Raw genomic sequence first — 22,944 nt, 5'->3', positions numbered from 1 at the left:
CGTACAGTGGAGGATGCCGGCACGGCCACATGCACTACAAAGGAATCCTACACAAAATGGAGCATTGTGCGGATGAAAATATAATTATATAAATCACAGAAAAAAAATGCACCAAACGGATATGCCACTGACTGTACTAGCTAGTCATACAAGCAGATATTATAAGCTGAGACTTTTGCCAAAATATTCCTGTCAGGAACACATCGGAGACCATCATGCACCACGTCTCGGTCTCTCAGCATGGCAAGGGTCCTACCACTACGCTAACTATGGTGTGAACACGGTCTGAAGGTATTGAAATCCAGCTCACAGCCAAGCTTCCACACAACCGCATAGCAGGACAATTAATGCAATGTGAATAAAGCAAGACTGTAAGCCACACCCATATCAGACCGTGTGATGGAGGTTACCAGGTGCAAAAGAATGTTTAAATGCCAGGTAAAGGCACATTCAATACATATAAAACAAAATCACAGAAATATAGTGGCAAATATGGGGGAAATTCTCAAACCCCAAACACTGTAGCGTGTTTCTTATTGGGGGAGCAGTCCCACCGCATGTAGACTGCAGCAAACGACCATCCCCAGCAAAAAATGCGGTGCATGTGGACCGCGCCGGCATCCTTCATTGTAGGCATTTTTTGCTGGGGGTGGTCGTTTGCTGTGGACCACATGCGGTGGGACTGCTCCCCCAATAAGAAACACACTACAGTGTTTGGGGTTTGAGAATTTCCCCCATATTTGCCACTATATTTCTGTGATTTTGTTTTATATGTATTGAATGTGCCTTTACCTGGCATTTAAACATTCTTTTGCACCTGGTAACCTCCATCACACGGTCTGATATGGGTGTGGCTTACAGTCTTGCTTTATTCACATTGCATTAGTTGTCCTGCTATGCGGTTGTGTGGAAGCTGAAACATTATGGATTTTCCAAGTATGAGAAAGATCAAGACGGAATGCAACGGGATTGATGACGGATAAGATCTTGTAAGGCCCAATAAACTTAGGACCCAACTTTCAGGAGGGAACCTTCAGTTTGATATTCTTTGTAGACAACCACACCAGATCACCCACATTCAGGTCCGGACCAGGCACACGTCTCTTATCCGCCACACGCTTATATCTCTCACTAATCCTCTTCAGATTACCCTGAATCTTTTGCCAAATAAATGACAAAGACAAGGAAAATCTCTCCTCATCAGGTAAACCAGAAGACCCCTCTCCAGAGAATGTCCCAAACTGCGGATGAAACCCATATGCACCAAAAAATGGTGACTTATCAGAGGACTCCTGGCGACGGTTATTTAAAGCAAATTCAGCAAGGGACAAAAAAGAATACCAATCCTCCTGATTCTCCGCCACAAAAAAACAGTGCAGATATGTCTCCAGAATCTTATTGACGCGTTCAGTCTCACCATTTGACTGCGGGTGAAAAGCAGAAGAGAACGACAACTGAACCCCCAAATGAGAACAGAAGGCCTTCCAGAATCTGGAAACAAACTGCGTGCCCCTATCAGAAACGATGTCTGAAGGAACGCCATGCAATTTAACAATGTGATCAACAAACGCTTGCGCCAGCGTCTTAGCATTGGGTAACCCAGAAAAGGGAATGAAATGTGCCATTTTGCTAAAACGGTCCACTACCACCAGAATCACAGTCTTCCCCGAGGAACGAGGCAGGTCCGTAATGAAGTCCATGGACAGATGCATCCCAGGACGGGAAGGAATGGGTAACGGGAGGAGAGAACCAGATGTCCGTGAATGAGGGAGCTTGGCACGAGCGCAGGTCTTGCAGGCTGCCAAAAAACCCTAAACCGTCTTACGAAGAGCTGGCCACCAGAATCTCTGAGCAATGAGATCCACTGTGGCTCTACTCCCCGGGTGGCCAGCAAGGACAGTATCGTGGTGCTCCTTAAAAACCTTGTGTCGTAAAGCGAGAGGCACAAACAACCTTCCAGGAGGACAAAGATCAGGAGACTCTGCCAAGGGCTGTCTGAACCTCTGCCTCCAAATCAGGATAAAGAGCAGAGACGACCACCCCTTCAGCCAAAATGGGACCTGGGTCTTCAAAGTTCCCCCCTCCTGAAAAACAACATGACAGGGCATCCGCCTTCACATTTTTAACCCCAGGGCAGAACATAACAACAAAATTAAACCTAGAAAAGAACAAAGACCATCTGGCCTGTCTCGGGTTCAGACACTTGGCCGATTCCAAGTAGGCCAGATTCTTATGGTCGGTAAAGACGGTAATAGGGTGTATGGCTCCCTTTAACCAATGGCGCAATTCCTCAAAAGCTAATTTGATGGCCAACAACTCTGTTTCTCCCACATTGTAATTTCTCTCTGCAGAGGAGAGTTTCCTTGAGAAAAAGGCACACGGTCGCCATTTAGCAGGAGAGGGACCCTGAGATAAGACCGCACCCACACCCACCTCAGAAGCATCCACCTCAACAATAAAAGGTAGAGAGACATCAGGTTGTACCAAAATGGGAATGGAAGCAAAACTCTCTTTAATACTAGAAAAGGCTTTAAGCGCATCTACCGACCACAAGGAAAAATCCACCCACTTTTTAGTCATATTAGTGAGTGGCTTAACAACAGAGGAATAATTCAAAATGAACTTTCTGTAATAATTGGCAAAACCCAAAAACTGCATCAGCGCCTTCTGATTCTCATCAAGCACAGCGCGGACCTTCTCAGAGTCCATGCGAAAACCAGAAGCGGAGAGAAGAAAACCAAGAAATTGAATCTCTGGAACTGCAAACACACAATTTTCCAGTTTAGAGTACAATTTATTCTCCCGCAGAATCAGCAAGCCCTGACATAGGTGGTCCCGATGAGTCTTGAAATCAGGAGAAAAAATCAAAATGTCATCTAGATACACCAGTACAAATTTCCCCATTAAATGATAAAAAATTCTGTTCACAAAATGTTGGAAGACGGCCAGAGCATTCATCAAACCAAAGGGCATAACCAAATTCTCGAAATGACCCTCAGGGGTATTGAAAGATGTCTTCCATTCGTCCTCTTCCCTGACCCTGACTAGGTTGTATGCCCCTCTTTAATCCAACTTAGAAAAAACTTTAGCCCCAACAATCTGGTTAAACAGGTCCGGGATCAGAGGAAGCGGATATGGGTCACGAATCGTGATACGGTTCAGCTCCCTGAAATCCAGACAAGGTCTTAAGCAACAGGTGACTTTGAGGGTCAGATGTGTCCCTTTCTCAGGCTCTCAGAGATATAAGTACGTATAGCAACTCTTTCAGGTTGGGCGAGATTGTATAGTCGTGATTTTGGCAGCTTGGCGCCTAGGATGAGATTTATAGGGCAGTCGTACTCCCGGTGAGGGGGCAACTCCTGTACATCACTCTCTGAAAACACATCCAAAAATTCAGAGAGAAAAAATGGCACAGTCTTGGTAGAATCCTCTGAAAGAGATGCCGTGAGGCAATTCTCTCTGCAAAACTCACTCCAACCATTAATTTGCCTTGCTTGCCAATCAATGGTGGGGTTATGTTTAGTGAGCCAGGGTAGCCCCAACACTAGAGGAGTAGGTAATCCGCTTAAGATGAAACATGACATATCCTCAACATGAGCATCACTCACAGTCAAACGGATATTGTGAACTATGCCCTTTAACGATCTTTGAGAAAGTGGAGCGGAATCGATAGCAAAAACAGGTATATCCTTTTCCAAAGTGCATACCTGGAAACCATGCGTTCTTGCAAATTTATTATTAATGAGATTGACAGCTGCTCCACTATCTACAAAAATCTCACAAACAATGTTCTCGCTGTCTAGCGCCACCCTGGCAGGTAGGGGAAAACGGGAACTACAAGCAAACGGCAAACCTTCAATTTCCGCATCAACCTTGCCAATAGTAGCAAATGGAACATTTTTAGATTTTTTTTTTTTTTTTTTTTTTACCCTCAGAAAACTCCATGAATCTCCTAGAGGGGCAAACATTAGCCAAATGATTTATACCCCCACAACAGAAACAAACCCTCCTCTGAGAGCTGAATCCTCTACTATCAGAGGCAAGCAAACCCAGCTGCATGGCCTCCTCTTCAGAGGGGATTGAGAGAGACTGAGACCCCTGCGCACTGAATGAGACAGCCCCACTGTCCTTGGGCTGAATATGACAGGAAAGAGTAGTCTCCTCTCTCTCTCTCTAAGATGCCTGTCAATACGAACAGCTAGAGACATGGCAGACTGTAACAACGCTGGTCTCTCATGAAAAGCAAATGCATCTTTCAATCTTTCCGAAAGACCATGGCAAAATTGACTTCGGAGTGCAGCATCATTCCAACCAGTATCAGCTGCCCATCTCCAAAATTCAGAACAATATATCTCTGCGGACTGTTTACCCTGGCATAAAAGACGCAGTTTAGATTCAGCCAGAGCAATATGATCCGGGTCATCATATATCTGCCTCAGGGCTACAAAAAAATTCATCCACCGATCGGAGGGGCCGTGCCCCCAGGCAGCGAAAATGCCCAAGACTGAGCGTTATCCCTGAGCAGTGAGATGAGGAGCAGAGGGTGGGGATCATCATCACCAGAGGAATGGGGAAGTAGGCGAAAATGGAGTTTGCAAGCCTCTCTAAAGCGAACAATATTCTCACTACCCCCGGAGAACATATCCGGAAGTGAGATCTTAGGCTCGGAACAAACTCCATGAACTTCAGCAGAACCGGTCACCTGAAACTGAGACATAGTTTTAAGGACATCTGCTACCTCCAGCAAAAGACCTTTCATTCGGTCAATCAAGGCTGAAACCAGATCCATGCTTAAGACGGTTATGGCGGTTTATAATTTCACGGATGAAGTTGCAGATAGCTGGAACTTATAAATAAACGACCGACTGGCTTTATCCCAAACTAAGAAGCATATAGGTGAGCCCTATAAAACCCTAAGAGCTCTTCCTGACTGCTATGCACATGCAAGGGTCTCAATAGTAGACGATTGCATGCCCACGTACCTAAGACTGTGTGACACCTGAAAACCCTATAATAGTGAGGGACATGACCACCGGCTCCCTGCACTTAATACGGACAGAGTCAGGGTCACCTAGAATCAAGCTAGCAAGGGAACACAATAAAGTAAAAGACTTATCTGAGCAAACAGCAGCAGCAGCCTCCAGCAGTGAACACTTTATCCAGGAAGTAGTATAAACTGCAAAGTGAGGCAGTATGGGAGGGAATATAAAGGAAGACAATTAGTCTAAATAAGTGACACCTGGCAGAAGGAAAGGAGATGACAAAGTTAAACCAAAACAAAGAACATCATACAAGAGGTAGAGAAGAACGTCTGCCAGACCTTCTCACAGAACTGGCGGTGACACTATTATCTGCAGAGCGCTTCAACAGCGCTGCAGCTATTGCTGAAAGCATACATACAATGCGCTCCACAGGTAGCACCTAACTAGCACACAAGGGTGCAGGATTTTGACCCTGAAGAGAAGTCTAATACAGAAGAATTGCTAGATCTGTATCAACTACGGTAAATTGTATCATCAGGAGCATAGACTCATGGCAACAGGTAGGCTGCAAGATGTGACCACACTGGTGGTGTGTGGTGCGGCATCCGTCGCTAGTATGGCCATGAATGCGCACAACACATGTCAGACTGATAAGGGGAAAGCTGCACCCCTAGCGGGAGGCACAAATCATGTAATGGAGGCAAAGAATCCCATAACACGCATAAAACAGATTAACACAGGGACCCGCCAATGCAGGTCCTACAGAAAACATGCATAACAAATCTCTTCATATTGAGCCCCAATGGTTGCGTTGTGTGTAACCGAAAAATCCAGTGGGCTTATTTCTGAAGTAGAAATTTTGTAAAATTTGGGGAGACGGTCGGAACTTCTTAATTTCAGTCGCCATTGTGACATGCCCTTTTGTGCCTCGCGACCGAATTATCCCTCTCATTCCAGATATCTCCAAGGTGCTCGCTGATTCTGCATCTCAGTTCTCATTTCATGGACAGTCTTTCCCATGTATTTCAACCCACAGGTACATGAGGTTAGATAAATCACACCTGTAGTCCTGAATGATCGTATAGCATATTCTCTGCCCTCCAACATGTCAGTGAACGAGTTACCGTATCTGAACATGCCCATCAAACCATGGGCAAGCCAGGTGTGAGCAATCGGGGACTCATAGAGGCTATGCACCTGACGGTCACAAATGTTACGGCCCCGTCTATACGTGATGGAAGGAGTAGATCCCATAAGATATCCAATGTCATGGTCCGCTTGTAAAATGCCCCAAGACAGGTGCAAAACCTGTCGTACCTCCTGGTGAGCGGCATCGATGGTAGCGACAATACGAATGGAGACCCCCATGTCAAGAGAAGAGAAGTTCCCTATTGCTGCCTAATGCATGTTGGTACGCAGACTTGAGTACCATTGAAATCTATGGCTGAGATCACCCGCAGCACTTTAAAAATCAGAGATGGTAGACTAGTTATGTCTGATCCCAAGAAACTGACACTTTGGTATACCTCGTTTAAGAGGCTGTGGATGCCAGCTATCATGGGTGTAACTAGAAGTAACTGGGCCACACAGCAAATTTTTGTATCCCCCCCCCCCCCCCGGGCGCGCTTCGCAACTCCCTCCCTTTTGTGTAAGCCCCACTCCTTTGGCTAGTTACGATCTAGGCCAGACCAGGCTGCCACACCATCCTTTTCCTATATAATATATTATATATACAGTACAGACCAAAAGTTTGGACACACCTTCTCATTCAAAGAGTTTTCTTTATTTTTATGACTATGAAAATTGTAGATTCACACTGAAGGCATCAAACTATGAATTAACACATGTGGAATTATATACATAACAAAAAAGTGTGAAACAACTGAAAATATGTCATATTCTAGGTTCTTTAAAGTAGCCACCTTTTGCTTTGATTACTGCTTTGCACACTCTTGGCATTCTCTTTATGAGCTTCAAGAGGTAGTCACCTGAAATGGTCTTCAAACAGTCTTGAAGGAGTTCCCAGAGATGCTTAGCACTTGTTGGCCCTTTTGCCTTCACTCTGCGGTCCAGCTCACCCCAAACCATCTCGATTGGGTTCAGGTCCCGTGACTGTGGAGGCCAGGTCATCTGGCGCAGCACCCCATCACTCTCCTTCATGGTCAAATAGCCCTTACACAGCCTGGAGGTGTGTTTGGACTCATTGTTGAAAAATAAATGATGGTCCAACTAAACGCAAACCGGATGGAATAGCATGCCGCTGCAAGATGCTATGGTAGCCATGCTGGTTCAGTATGCCTTCAATTTTAAATAAATCCCCAACAGTATCACCAGCAAAGCACCCTCACACCATCACACCTCCTCCTCCATGCTTCACGGTGGGAACCAGGCATGTAGAGTCCATCCGTTCACCTTTTCTGCGTCGCACAAAGACACGGTAGTTGGAACCAAAGATCTCAAATTTTGACTGATCAGACCAAAGCACAGATTTCCACTGGTCTAATGTCCATTCCTTGTGTTATTTAGCCCAAACAAGTCTCTTCTGCTTGTTGCCTCTCCTTAGCAGGGGTTTCCTAGCAGATATTCTACCATGAAGGCCTGATTCACACAGTCTCCTCTTAACAGTTGTTCTAGAGATGTGTCTGCTGCTAGAACTCTGTGTGGCATTGACCTGGTCTCTAATCTGAGCTGCTGTTAACCTGCGATTTCTGAGGCTGGTGACTCGGATGAACTTATCCTCAACAGCAGAGGTGACTTTTGGTCTTCCTTTCCTGGGGCGGTCCGCATGTGAGACAGTTTCTTTGTAGCACTTGATGGTTTTTGTGACTGCACTTGAGGACACTTTCAAAGTTTTCCCAATTTTTCGGACTGACTGACCTTCATTTCCTAAAGTAATGATGGCCACTTGTTTTTCTTTACTTAGCTGCTTTTTTCTTGCCATAATACAAATTCTAACAGTCTATTCAGTAGGACTATCAGCTGTGCAACTGATGGTCCCAACCCCATTTATAAGGTAAGAAATCCCACGTATTAAACTTGACAGGGCACACCTGTGAAGTGAAAACCATTTCAGGTGACTACCTCTTGAAGCTCATCAAGAGAATGCTAAGAGTGTACAGAGCAGTAATCAAAGCAAAAGGTGGCTACTTTGAAGAACCTAGACTATGACATATTTTCAGTCGTTTCACTTTTTTGTTATGTACTGTATATAATTCCACATAATTCATAGTTTTGATGCCTTCAGTGTGAATCTACAATTTTCATGGTCATGAAAATAAAGAAAACTCTTTGAATGAGAAGGTGTGTCCAAACTTTTGGTCTGTACTGTATATATACTGTGTATATATCTAAGGCTGACTTGTCAGCCTGTATTTGTGGGAGTGGCGAAGGGCCTTTTAAATTCGGCTGCAAGCTCTCCCCAGCTGCACGCATGTCTCGTAGTGCTGGGGGGTGTGTTTCATCCCTGATCAAGCAAGTGCTCGTCAGCAATAGCCACACCGGAGGACAATTGCAAAATCATAAGTTTGTACGGGCCGCGGCGCCCCTAATCTGGCCAAAGTTTCATACAGATACATCCCGCTCTCATTACTACCACTCTGCCTTATTCACTGGCCGGGCTCATAGTCAGGCAACATTCCCTCAGCTCGCACTAGTCACCCTACCTTGATTCCTCCCCCCCTTCACTTCTTACCCATATTCCCGGCCGCACCGTCAGCTTCCCTGCTGTGCGCTTCCTCCCGATCTCGCACAAGCATGTATCTCCTACCTGCTGGTTTCTCACTCTAGTCCTCATGCATTCACATGGTTTGCTCAGCTTTTGCTTATACATGTTCTCTCAGTCCTTTTGCCCCAATGTTTGAATGCAGCACATCTCACAGAAACACCAGCACAGTCCTTTACAGTTTCCTGCTCCATTCATACCAACACTCCTGTTCCATACCTTTGCAGTTAACAAAACCACCCATCAGCCAGTCATGTATACGGCCCATAAAAAAATAAATTAAAAAAACCACTTAAATAAAATTTAAAAAATTCTTAACGGTAGTCCATTTCATTTCTGGCAGTATCTTTTCCAAATTGTGATTTCAAATTTTGACATTTATTAAACCTGTTATTATTTGTTGCTTATGACATTTCACGTTCATGACGTAGTCAATTCTGTTGCCTATTAAATTTGTATTCTACACTTTAAATTCATGTTGCCTGTCATGTTTGTTTAAGTGTGCACTCATAATCCATCATTTCTGTTGCCTGATGCGTTATTACGCTCACTTTTTTTTAATTTTCATTTATTGTTCAAGCCTACGTTTTTAATTCATAATTTCTGCTGCATGGTACGTTATTCATGCTTACGTTTTATTTCATTTATGTTGTCTGTCACGTACAGGCTTAAGTTTTTAATTCATAAGGTCCATGCCTGACACGTTATCCAGGCTTACATTTTTAATTCATAAGGTCCATGCCTGACACGTTATCCAGGCTTACATTTTTAACTCATAAGGTCCATGCCTAACACGTTATCCAGGCTTACGTTTATAAATTCATAATTTCTGTTGCCTGTTATGTTATTCATGCTCACGTTGTCATTAGTTTCCTTTGCCTGTCACCTCAGTCAGGCTCACATTCTCAAATTATGTTCATAAATCATGTAACATTTGCTGCTCATTATTTTTTTCAGGTTTATGTTATTGTTATTCTATACCGGTCACGTCATCAGGTCGTACACTTCTAGTTCATTTCCGTTGTCTGGTACGTTACTCAGTCCATGTTCATTCGGGCTGCCAGCCTGTCATTCCAGGCTCATGCGAATTAACCTTCATTCCCCTGTACGTTTTCTAGGTCTGATCCCAGGTGTTTCTCATCTTAGTTTTTTCCTAGTCCGTTCTTCGGGTACCATCAACAGACTCCTTCACATGGGTGTACACGTTTGATCATAGTTCACCCCTTCCGTTCAGTTCCCTTTCCTCCCCTTTGTTGTTTTTCCCCAGGTTCCTCACAGATAAGCATCACGCGATAGTTCAATAGTCACCAGCACCATCTCTAGTTTCATTTTCTTCTGACTTCACGGTCTCGGGTCTCTCTCCTACACTCCAGGGCCTTCAGTCCGGCCGTTAATTCTCGTCAATATTATCCCACAGCCGCGGTATTTTGCATATATCAAATATTGAATAAGCCTCATCAGTTGCTGAATCTTCTGCTTCCGGGCATGCCAGCATCATGTCTCTAAGAAGTTGGACAGTACCCAAGCTGATCACGGAACTTAACAAAAGAGGGATACACTATCCAGCTTCCGCCCAGAAGGCAGTTATATAGGCTTTTGATGTCTGAGCCAACAGCCCCTCCGGTGGAGCAAGTATCCATGTCCACTATCCAACTGTCATTAGCACAACTGCATTCCATGATCAATAAAATTTCCACCTCAGTTTCGGATATGCAGGCTAGGCTGATTGCAGTAGAATCCAGGGAACTGGCATCCACTTCTTCTGCCCTGCCTGTCCCAATTGCCTCTACTTCACGTTTCTCAGGTAGGGTCCTAAGCACGCCTGAGGTAGCCCCGTCAGAGTTTGTTCCTAACAACATCAAAAAAGATATCCTGTGGGGTAAAGAAGTTAATCTAGCTTCCATCCTCATAGCCACGCATGATACGTTTCTATCGTCCTCAAAGCCAGGGATGTCCATCTCAACAAAAAGCTGTCCATACCAGAATTTGCGTTGGCCTTTAGCTTATACCGGGACATAATCTGTTCAGCCCAACCTGAGAGGCGGGAGAAATAGGATACCTATCTGTACAGGGTCACAGATCTGGGGCTCAAGTACGGTGGGCATGCTTTTTATGGGCATGCTTTCTCAGATTGGTGCCCTAACTCAGTTCCTCCCATCTCTCAGGACAGATTTCTCCCTAGCGTTCCCAGTTTTCAGCGAAGACCTACTTCATCCACAGACAAACTGAGCCGCGCTATAGTCTTTCTGGGTAATAGCCAAGTGTGCAACAACTACAACCTCTCAGTCTGCAATTACAACAAATGTAGAGCCCTTCATGTATGTTCCATTTGTTTCAGAGCTCACCCCTTAACAGCTTGTCCCCAAAGATCATCCAGAACCACATGACTAGTCGGAGTTAACTTGGACCTGTTAGCAGAACTTCTCCAACACCACCATGATCCACAGTTCATCCAGTTCCTGATATCTGGGTTCACTGAAGGGTTCCACATGGGTTTAGTCACCCTTTCCCAGTCCACTTGGGAGTGACCCAATCTCCTCTCAGTCTGTCGGGGATCCTGACTCAGTAGGGGCCATAATTCAGTCAGAATTAGATAAGGGGTTTCTCATGGGCCATTTTCCTCGATCCCCTTTGATTATTGGAGGGTCAACCCCATTGGTGTCGTTACTAAAAAAAAATTACAATAAAATTTGATTTACGACCTCTCCGCACCTCATGGTTCCAACATTCCTAGTCTCATTTCCCTAGTTCCCTCCGAAGAATTCTCCATGAAATATTCTTCAGTCAATGAGGCTATCCAGCTCATCCTCCAGGTCAGTAGAGGGGCTTGGTTAGCCAAAGCAGACATCGCGTACGCTTTCAAGCTGCTGCCTGTCCGACCGCAGCTTTGGAAGTTTTACGGCATCAAGTGGCAAGATTTCTACTATTTTGCAAACTGCTTGACCTTCAGATCCAAGAGCAGCCCTTGGCTTTTCGACCAATTTGCGCAGGCGCTACATTGGATCCTGGTCAACCATTGTGATTGTCCGCTGGTCATCCTTTACCTAGATGATTTCCTGTTGATAGAGAAACCAGACTGAAGGCCTAGCAAACTCAAGTCCCTTCTCCAAATCCTCTCAGAACTCAATGTCCCGGTTGCACCTTCAAAAATAGAAGGTCCCTCGACGGTAATCACCTTCCTAGGTAAAGTCTTGGATACCATTAAAATGGAAGCCCTGCTACCAGAAGAGAAGCTCTTAAAAATTAAGGAAGTCATCTCCAAATCAGTACGTTAAAGAGTTTTCACAAAAGTAGAATTGCAATCTTTGCTAGGCATGTTAAATTTTGCTACTAGAGTCATGCCCCAAGGCAGGGTTTTCACGTCCAGGTTATTGCAATTACTTCCATCAGCTCCCGAGCAAGAGAGCCCCTTATGTTTAGACGTCCAAGCAATAGTCGATTTGGCCACGTTGAAAACGTTCCTTGCCAGTTGGAGCGGAGTCTCCCTGTTTGTTCCTCATGAGAGTCCCACATTGGCCACGGTCTTTTCGGACGCCGCCTCCTCCGGGGGTTTCGGGGCAATTTGTGGTACTCATTGGTTTGCAGGTTCTTGTCATGGTCTTACCTTCTTGCTGTTCTCCTTCGTTTGACATGTGCTGGCGGCCATCTTGGTTTCTGGGTTTCTTGTAGCCTCCCACCCTGCGGCTTCTCCTTCCCACTGGGAGGAGCTGGATGCCTAGCTCATATATATAGGAGGTCTGTGGCTTCAGTGCCTTGCTTGGTCCTCCTGTGTTCACATGCTTCTAAGACTGCTGCTGCTTCTGGTTCCTGATCCTGGCTTCGTCTGACTACCCTTCTGGTTCCTGATCCTGGCTTCGTCTGACTACCCTGCTGGTTCCTGATCCAGGCTTCGTCTGACTACCCTGCTGGTTCCTGATCCAGGCTTCGTCTGACTACCCTGCTGGTTCCTGATCCAGGCTTCGTCTGACTACCCTTCTGGTTCCTGACTTCTGGCTTCGCAAGACCCTGCTTCGGTTTAGCCATCCGCTTGGACTTTTGCCTTACAGCTTGATTTTCAATAAAGCCTTCTCATTTCCACTTATCTCTTGTTGTACGTCTGGTTCATAGTTCCATGACATTAGGACCAAGCCATGAATTCTGACGGTACAGGGCCATCCTCGCTACCTACACTGGTTGCCAGACTTGATCAGCAGGATCACCTGTTGGGTCGGTTCGCTGTGGCGTTGCAAACCCTGCTTGAACGCACGGCTCATTTAGCTTCCGTTGCCGATGGGTCGGTTGTCGCTCCTGGGCCCGCTCCTACTGCCGCTCCGGTTGTTGCGCCAGAGTCTACCCAGACACCTGTTGCTGCGCCTGCGGTGTTTCGGGGTATGACCGGTTCTGCCCCCCTTCCACAGCGCTTTGGGGGAGAGCCAACTCAGTGCCGAGGTTTCCTTAACCAGGTGGGCATTTATTTCGAGTTGCTGCCACATGCCTTTCCTACTGAGAGATCAAAGGTGGGCTTCTTGATCTCGCTGCTCTCGGACAAGGCCTTGGCCTGGGCCAGCCCTTTATGGGAGAACAACAATCCGGTGGTTGCCGAGTTTTCCGGTTTTGTTGCTTCTCTTCGGAAGGTATTCGATGTGCCGGCTCGTGCTGCCTCTGCTGCGAAGCTCCTTATGTCCATCAGACAGGGTTCACGATCCGTAGCTGAATACGCCATTGAGTTTTGTACCCTGGCAGCAGAGGTGGGCTGGAATAATGAGGCTCTGCTCGCTGCTTTCTCTCATGGTCTCTCGGATGCCTTGAAGGATGAGGTTGCAGCTAAGGACCTACCAGTGGAGCTCGAGTCCCTTATTTCTTTCCTGATTTTGATTGACACCAGACTCAGGGAGAGACCTTCCTTTAAGGAGAGCCTGCGGAGGTCTTCTAACAGATTGGCGCCTACGTTTGCTGTCCCACCCGTGCCTCCCTCTCCTCCCACGCCTCCTGGGGATGACTTGTCTGGGGGTGAACCCATGCAGCTGGGGTTTGCTCGCCTGTCCGAGGGGGAGAGGGTACTCCGGAGACGCGAGGGCCGATGCATGTACTGTGGTCTCGGTGGGCATTTTCGGTTGGCATGCCCGAACCGTCCGGGAAACGCTCGCACCTGAGATCCTGTCGGGGGCAGATCTTGGGTGGAGTCTCCTCGTCCCCGGTTTCCCGTGTTGACAAACCACTGATTACTGTTGTCCTCTCCTGGGTCGGGGGCTCGGTGATGACCCAGGCGTTGGTGGACTCTGGTGCTGGTGGTTTGTTCATTGATAGTGTGTTCACTGCCGCCAATTCCATTCCTCTGCAGCCTCGAGGTTCCCCACTGGCTCTTGAGGCGATAGACGGCAGACCCCTTCTGCCGCCACACGTGACTCAGGAGACCCTTCCAGTGGGGATGGCCATTGGTGCCGTTCACAGAGAGTCGGTCTGTCTCCAGGTTATTTCGTCTCCACACTACTCGGTGGTCTTGGGGTACCCCTGGCTCCAGAAGCATAATCCGACTTTCGATTGGAGATCGGCCGAGATCCTCTCGTGGTCACCGCAGTGTGGGGCTAGTTGCATCCATGGGCCTGTCAAGTTGCTGTGTACTTCCTCGGACTCTCTGTTGCCTCCTGAATACGAGGAGTACCGGGATGTATTCGATAAGGTGCGTGCGGTTGCCCTACCTCCGCACCGCCCATACGATTGTGCCATAGAGTTACAATCTGGTGCCGTTCCTCCTCGTGGCAAAGTCTATCCACTGTCGGTAGCGGAGAATGAGGCCATGGAGGAGTACGTGAGGGAGGCGCTTTCACGCGGACACATTCGCAAATCCTCGTCCCCGGCAGGGGCTGGATTTTTCTTTGTGAAAAAGAAGGGCGGTGAGTTGAGGCCTTGCATCGACTACAGGGGTCTCAATCGCATCACGATCAAGAACGCTTACCCGATACCCTTGATTTCCGAGCTGTTCGATCACCTCAAAGGGGCCACGGTCTTTACCAAACTCGACCTGAGGGCGGCATATAACCTGGTAAGGATCAAGGCGGGCGATGAGTGGAAGACCGCGTTTAACACCAGGACCGGTCATTATGAATCCTTGGTTATGCCCTTTGGGTTGTGCAATGCGCCCGCAGTCTTCCAGGAATTCATCAACGATGTTTTCCGTGACCTGTTGCAGCAGTGTGTGGTGGTCTATTTGGATGACATCTTGGTATATTCTGAATCCATGGAGGCCCACATTCTGGATGTCAGACGAGTGTTGCAACGCTTACGAGAGAACAAGCTGTTCGGTAAGCTTGAGAAATGCGAATTTCACCGATCCCAGGTAACCTTCTTAGGTTACATCATTTCCGCTGAGGGGTTCTCCATGGATCCTGAGAAGGTTTCGGCTGTCTTACAGTGGCCCCAGCCCAGTGGGCTTCGTGCCCTGCAGCGCTTTTTGGGCTTCGCCAATTATTATCGGAAGTTCATCAGGGACTTTTCCATGCTAGCCAAGCCTCTCACGGATCTGACCAGGAAGGCCGGTAATCCCCAGGTCTGGCCGCTCGAGGCCATCCGAGCTTTTGAGGCTCTAAAGTCCGCCTTTGTGTCGGCTCCGATTCTGTCGCATCCCAACCCTGGGTTGCCTTTTGTCCTCGAGGTGGACGCGTCTGAGACGGGAGTAGGCGCCCTCCTGTCTCAGCATAGAACACCAGAGGGTCCTCTGCTTCCTTGTGGGTTTTACTCCCGGAAACTGTCTTCCGCGGAGTGCAACTATCAGATTGGTGACAGGGAGTTATTGGCCATCGTACAGGCCCTTAAAGAATGGAGGCACTTGCTCGAGGGCTCGGTGGTTCCGGTTCTCATCCTGACGGACCACAAGAATCTGACCTACCTCTCTGAGGCCAAGAGATTGACACCACGTCAGGCCAGATGGGCTCTGTTCTTGTCACGTTTTAATTACGTGGTCTCCTACCTACCCGGTTCCAAGAACATCAGAGCGGATGCCCTATCACGGCAGTACTCCGAGCTGTCCGGGGAGGAGTCGATTCCGACTTCGGTCATACCCCCGAATCAGATCCTGGCCGCTATTCGCACCAGCCTGACCTCTCCCCTGGGTGAGCAGATTTTGGCGGCTCAATCTGGTGCTCCCTCTGGGAGACCCAACGGCAGATGTTTTGTGCCTGAGGAGTTGCGCACTCGGTTGTTGCGAACCTACCATAACTCCAAGGCCACGGGGCATCCTGGAAAGAATCAGCTGTCCTGGGCTGTTTCACGTCTGTTCTGGTGGCCTTCTCTACGTTCCGACATCGCCGCATATGTAGCGGCATGCTCCGTTTGTGCCCAGAGTAAGTCCCCTCGGCACCTTCCGTTGGGCCTTTTGCAACCCATAGCCACCGGGGAGCGTCCATGGTCACACCTGGGGATGGATTTCATTGTGGACCTCCCTGCATCCCGAGGCCATACGGTCATTCTCATGATTGTGGATCGGTTTTCCAAAATGTGCCACTGTGTTCCTCTCAAGAAGTTACCCTCTGCACAAGAGTTGGCCTCGATTTTTGCCAGGGAGGTCTTCCGGTTGCACGGTTTGCCCAAGGAGATTGTGTCAGTTTGTGTCCAGGTTCTGGCGCGCCTTTTGCTCCCAGTTGGGGATTCATCTCTCTTTCTCCTCGGCCTACCACCCTCAGTCCAATGGGGCCGCAGAACGATCCAATCAGGCCTTGGAGCAATTCCTTCGTTGCTATGTCTCCGATCACCAAGACAATTGGGTTGACCTCCTGCCTTGGGCTGAGTTTGCAAGGAACACGGCGTTGAACTCTTCCTCTGGGACGTCTCCCTTCATGGCCAATTATGGGTTCCAACCTGCCGTGTTACCGGAGGTATTCTCTCCCCAGGATATTCCGGCTGTGGAGGATCACCTTTCTGTCCTACGTGCTTCTTGGGTACAGATCCAGAGGTCCCTTGAGGTCTCTGCGCAGCGCCAGAGACTCCAGGCTGATCGCAGACGAGCGCCCGCTCCTTCCTACCAGGTCGGAGACCGCGTATGTTTGTCCACCCGCAACCTCAACCTTCGAGTGCCCACTCCCAAGCTGGCGCCTCGCTTTGTTGGTCCCTTCCGAGTGCTTCGCAGGGTAAACCCGGTAGCCTATGCCCTCGCGCTTCCTCCTGGCATGCGGATCTCCAACGTGTTTCATGTCTCCCTGTTGAAGCCACTGGTGTGTAATCGTTTCACTTCCTCGGTTCCTCGGCCTCGTCCGGTCCAAGTGGGCAATCGTGAGGAGTATGAGGTGAGCAATATCCTGGACTCACGCCTGGTCCGCGGTCGGGTGCAGTTTTTGGTCCATTGGCGTGGTTATGGTCCAGAGGAGCGTTCCTGGGTTCCCTCCGCAGATGTCCATGCTCCTGCCTTGCTCCGAGCCTTCCACGCACGCTTCCCTCAGAAACCGTTCTTTACTCCGCGGAGGAGGGGCCCTTGAGGGGGAGGTACTGTCATGGTCTTACCTTCTTGCTGTTCTCCTTCGTTTGACATGTGCTGGCGGCCATCTTGGTTTCTGGGTTTCTTGTAGCCTCCCACCCTGCGGCTTCTCCTTCCCACTGGGAGGAGCTGGATGCCTAGCTCATATATATAGGAGGTCTGTGGCTTCAGTTCCCTGCTTGGTCCTCCTGTGTTCACATGCTTCTAAGACTGCTGCTGCTTCTGGTTCCTGATCCTGGCTTCGTCTGACTACCCTTCTGGTTCCTGATCCTGGCTTCGTCTGACTACCCTTCTGGTTCCTGATCCTGGCTTCGTCTGACTACCCTGCTGGTTCCTGATCCAGGCTTCGTCTGACTACCCTGCTGGTTCCTGATCCAGGCTTCGTCTGACTACCCTGCTGGTTCCTGATCCAGGCTTCGTCTGACTACCCTTCTGGTTCCTGACTTTTGGCTTCGCAAGACCCTGCTTCGGTTTAGCCATCCGCTTGGACTTTTGCCTTACAGCTTGATTTTCCATAAAGCCTTCTCATTTTTACTTATCTCTTGTTGTACGTCTGGTTCATGGTTCCATGACAGTTCTTGGCCCCCAGAGAAGTCCAGTTAGTCAAAGATTCATTGAAGCCCATTGCTAGAAGTCTACCCAATCGTTGCGGATGCACAGGTAATGAGCCAATTCCTAGGTAGTTTTTCGTCACTGACAATCAGGTGGTAGTGGACATCATCACCAAGGGTCGATAAAAGTCACTTTTCATAATGTCTTTTATCCGCAGGCTAGTCTGGCTTTCCCTGTGCCATAATTTTCATGTATCATGTAGGCACATTCAGGGCACACAAAATGTCACTGCAGATGCTTTATCGCATTTTAATTTTCATAATTTTTTCCATGCAATGCCGGAGGCGGAACGAGTGAGATTATCCCCTCCAGCTTTTCTAACCTTGATCACTGGATTAAACTGTTACATTTCTTCAGCCAAGTTCCTCGTGCAAAAGTCTCTGTCTGTCAACACGGCTAGGAACTATAAAACCAGCTGTAATGTTTTTAACTGATTCACACTCCTTCACCCAAGAGATAATACCGACAAGATCATGTACATCATGGCTTTTTTGGCCTACTGCCACACCGACCTCAAACTGTCCTACAACACGATTAAATTATATCTAGCCGGGGTCCAGCATTTTCTCATGGTAGATGATCCAGACAGCAGGTCGGTCTTCATGTCACTTTGATGGCCATTCTTAGAATTAAATAATTAGTTATGAATAAAGTACATTAATTCTAGTGTCCCTATTTTCTGTCAATTATTTATAAATTTGGTGCAAATCAGCTCAACTTTTTAAAACTGGCCTACATACATAAGTCTGTCATAAATGCGGGACATAATCTAACTATTTCTGAAATGGCACTTTATCTGTGCTTCATTGGGTATTTTACAGACAAAATTGAAAATGGAAACAGCAGGAAGAAGAAAGAAAGAAACCAATCCTTTAAGCCCTCAGATTCCATCGTCTAAACAAGCTCCTGCAAGGACAAAAGTTGAGTAAAGAAATTGAATAAAGGAGAATGCAGCAGGAACTATAAAGCTGTCAATGTTCAAATGGCAGAAGAATTGCTAATAAAATGCCTGGATTAATAGCAGCGCTGACAGGATAATTAGAACATCATCTTGACTAATAAAGAACATGCTTTGGCTTTGCATTGAGCAGGTGAATTCTGCAGGACTGCAGGATGTCTGAGACAAGACAAATAATTGGAAGGATGTTTAACATGCTAGCTATAAATAATTGGGACATTCACTGCCAGTGACATCCATATTCAAGCAAGGAAAGAAATTGTTAGTGGAAATTAACGATTTTGCTTTAAACTGAAAGGTTTGCATAACTATATAATGTACATACAACTGCAGCTGTGTGAGCCCACTGAGAGCATAAACCACTAAACATTAAATTACAATGATTTATTTAACTAAATACAGAAACATTTATATCAGATGAAAACTGTGCATGTTGTATTATATGACAATATAAAATATGTCACCTTACTCTAAATGATATGTTAAAGAGTATACAAAAAGTTTCTTGGTCAACTCACCTCGCTGTACATGGACAACCAAGTTTCCAAAAAGAGCAAATATTGGTGGAGTACATCAGAAAAATGTGAAGCTTTAGGGACTGCTAGTAGACGAGTTGTATACAACACTAGTCCTTAATCATGACCTTAAGGCCCCTTTCACACGGGCGTTGCGGAAGAGGTCCGGATCTTACTAAAAGTAGTCAAAGTGCTGGGTGGGTGACTACTCCCCACGTTCCAGGCCGGGTTTTGTCAGGCCTATAAAAAACAGCCTTCATTGTCAGGTGTGGGAAATTGTATCTCTATCTCTGACATTGAAGATCTGGAAATCTCTGTACCAGGATCTGAGCCTTGCGCCAGGCTGGAGGCCTGAAACCGGGAGGACTGCTATGTTCTGAGCTATGCTGGTTGGGTGTGGATTAACACCCAGGACCAAAGGTGACTGTTTTGCTTTTTTTGAGCTATCTGGGTGTGAACTAACACCAATACTGCAAATGAACTGTTGTACTGTGTACTTGCAACAAGTGTGAATAAACACTGATGTTTTGAGTTATAAACTGGTCTTTGCATCTATACTGCGTCTGCTGGTCCTGACTACCAAAGTGAGTCCCCACAATTGGTGGAGGATGCGTGCACAAGCAGTGAGGCTGGCGTGAACACCGATATTTTTGGTTTCTGCATTTTTTCCATCAGAGTTGTATGTCGTACATTAAACCAGCTGTATTACAACCAGTGCCCCACGACAAAATGTAGGCTGTTGTGAAGGCCCTCATGGAGACTAATCTGCAGCAGCGAGAGATAAACCTGCATCAACACAAGGCTAATAAGCAGTAGCAGGAGACTAACCAGTTGCTGCTATAACACGTGATAGCAGGAGCAACCCCGAGCGTCCACAATGCCCGGAAAGCAGTCAGTTCCGCGATTCCTAAAATGACTCCCGCAGACAACATCGAAACCTACCTGGCGATGTACAAGAAAGTGGCCATCAGGAAAAAGCTACCCCGAGACCAGTGGGCTGAGGTCGTCGCTCCATTCCTAACATCCGATTCCTAGTGGGTATATTTAGACTTGCCGGACAATCAAGCAGCCGACTACCAAAAAGTAAAGGGTGAGATTTTGGCAAGACTGGGGGTGAATGTGTTGGTCCGGGCCCAGCGGGTACATCAGAGGGGGTTTAAACCGGCTGACCCTGCGAGACCCCAGTATTATGACTTACTCCACCTCTTGCAAATGTGGCTACAGCCTGATATGCTGAGTCCCATGGCTATACTGGATAGACTATTGGCTGATATGTGCTGGCTCTGCCACCCCCTCTCCAGCACTGGATCGGCCAGGTGTCTCCTGGCAATGCCCTGGAAATGGTGACCTGGTGGAGCGCTACGAGGCTACTAAGAAGGTTACAGGGGTTCTTTAGGGAGGGGAACAGTCAAACCCCATAAATCTCCATCCCAGACGCGGCGACTTGTACCAACCAAACCCACCCGGGATGTACCCCCTATGGACCTGGCTCCGATAGTCTGCTGGCGGTGTCAGGAGCCAGGCCATGTAAAAGCTGACTGTCCACACCAGGTGGAACCCAAGGATACTAACTATCGCTACCGTCAGTCGCTATATGCAGGGAAGCTGTGTGCAGCAGGTATCCCAGAGACTAAACCACTTGTGCTGGGTGGATGTAAGAGACACTCCAGCAGAGGATCTGCTGGACTCAGGGATTCTGGCGTCCCTAGTAAGGGCTCCCCTGGTACGGTCAGTGAAGTATACTGGCTGGAAAGTCGGGTCATGTATATCCACGGAGACTTAAAAGACTATCCCACTGCCATGGTGAAGTGGCAGTTGCCACAAATTTACACTATGAACTTATAATAGGGAGAGACTTCCCAGGCTTCCCGGCTCTGTGGCCTGTTTTGAGTGACTGATACCCATGAGATAGGGGTAACCCAGCAGAGTGGCCTTGCTCCAGGGGGAGGCCAGAGACCTGGGAACCCAAGGCCAAAGGGCCAGCGGTTGGGGTGACTGCCACTTTGGTGGAAGGGGGGGATAACCCCACTGAATGTAATTCAGTTGGTGACATACTGGAACTGACTAACCAGGGGACCCATTTTATGTCCAAGGTGTGGGGTTTCGCTCTGGTCGTCAGGATTAGCGGACACAGTATAGAGGCAACAAGTTCTTTCAATCAAACAGTTCATTGTTTTATTTACACTTTAGGCAAGTGAAAAAACAAGCAGTCATAAACAAGCAAAAAGTAGCCTTGCGGTGTTGGTGGAAATTCACACCATGCGGCAATTTCGCCTCAAAGAGTACTTGACCATAGCAGCACCAACCTGTTTTCACACCAAACAGGTAGCAATCCTTCATCCAGACACGAAGGCTCCCAGATCCCAACACAGAATCCTTGCTTCTGAGCCCAGCTGCCTATTTAAGGACAGCCAGGTGCTGCCAAAACCTGGACCAGCACTTAAAATCCGGTCCGGTATTTGACCTCACCTGGATGTAAATCAGCCCAGCAGCACATGGTGGGAGGAAAATATCTGTTTTCTCAGACCAAACCTCTCACTGTGTCACATACCCCCCTCCTTTGTTCAACCTTGAGGGGGTAAAGACACACCAGTGTACCGGGACAGGGCATCCGCGTTTCTCTGTAACCGGCCTGCCCTGTGTTCCACCGAAAACATAAAGTTTTGTAGGGAGAGAAACCATCAGGGGACCCGGGCATTTCTGTCCTTGGCCTGGCTCATCCATTCGAGAGGGGAGTGGTCAGTCACCAGGCGGAATTTTCTCCCCAATAAATAATAGCAGAGCGACTAGAGTGCCCACCTGATAGCCATGCACTCTCTCTCCACCATTACTATACCGGGTCTCGGCTTAGGTGAGCTTATGGCTGAGGAAGACAACGGGATTCTCCTCCCCGTTGACTTCCTGAGACAGTACAGTACCGAGGACTACTTCGGAGGTATCAGTCTGTACTATAAACTCCCTTTTGAAGTTGGGAGTCACCAAAATCGGGGACCCGCACAGGGCCGACTATAAAGCGGAGAAAGCCTCTTCTGCTCGATCATCCCACCAAACCATCGTTGACTTGTGTCCCTTCAAGAGTCCTGTCAAGGGTGCGGCTAGAGTAGCAAATTGGGGAACAAACCTCATGTAATAGCACACCATTGTATGAATAAATATTAGGCAGGCACTCTATATCTGGTTATTACACAAATTATATTTATTTAATAGATATAAAAAAAAGTAATTTGGTTATTTTTAAAATATGTAGAAAATGTTTTAGAAAAAAAAAGCTAAAAATGATAAAGAAATTGTGAAAGCTAAAAAATTAGGAGTAGGGTATGGTGGTTCAACTGGCGTTTGGTTGATGTATCTTTTTGCTGGTAAGTACTGATTGTTCGTTAATAGATGTGGGTACATAATGCGATTTGATTGAATGCAGATAGATGTCCAAAGAAATGGAAATCATAAAGATAGAAAGTAAAAATTGAAAAAAATGATAAGTAAAAATAAAAATGAAAATTAAAAATAATTATCATATAGAAAAAGATATGGATGATAAATAATAATAATGATAAAATTGTTGGATCGATCCAAAGTCAATTGTGGACACTTGATAGTATAAGTAATATGCACCAACAGAGTGAGTAATGGTTATGCCAGGAAAAACAGTGTATGGTATTGTGAACTTGTAGTTACTCACTGTATTTTCGGTGGCTCAATGTCTGCTACTG

The sequence above is a fragment of the Bufo gargarizans genome, chromosome 1, assembly GCF_014858855.1.
Source record: "Bufo gargarizans isolate SCDJY-AF-19 chromosome 1, ASM1485885v1, whole genome shotgun sequence".
NCBI lineage: Eukaryota > Metazoa > Chordata > Amphibia > Anura > Bufonidae > Bufo > Bufo gargarizans.
Note: the sequence above shows the minus strand (reverse complement) of the source record.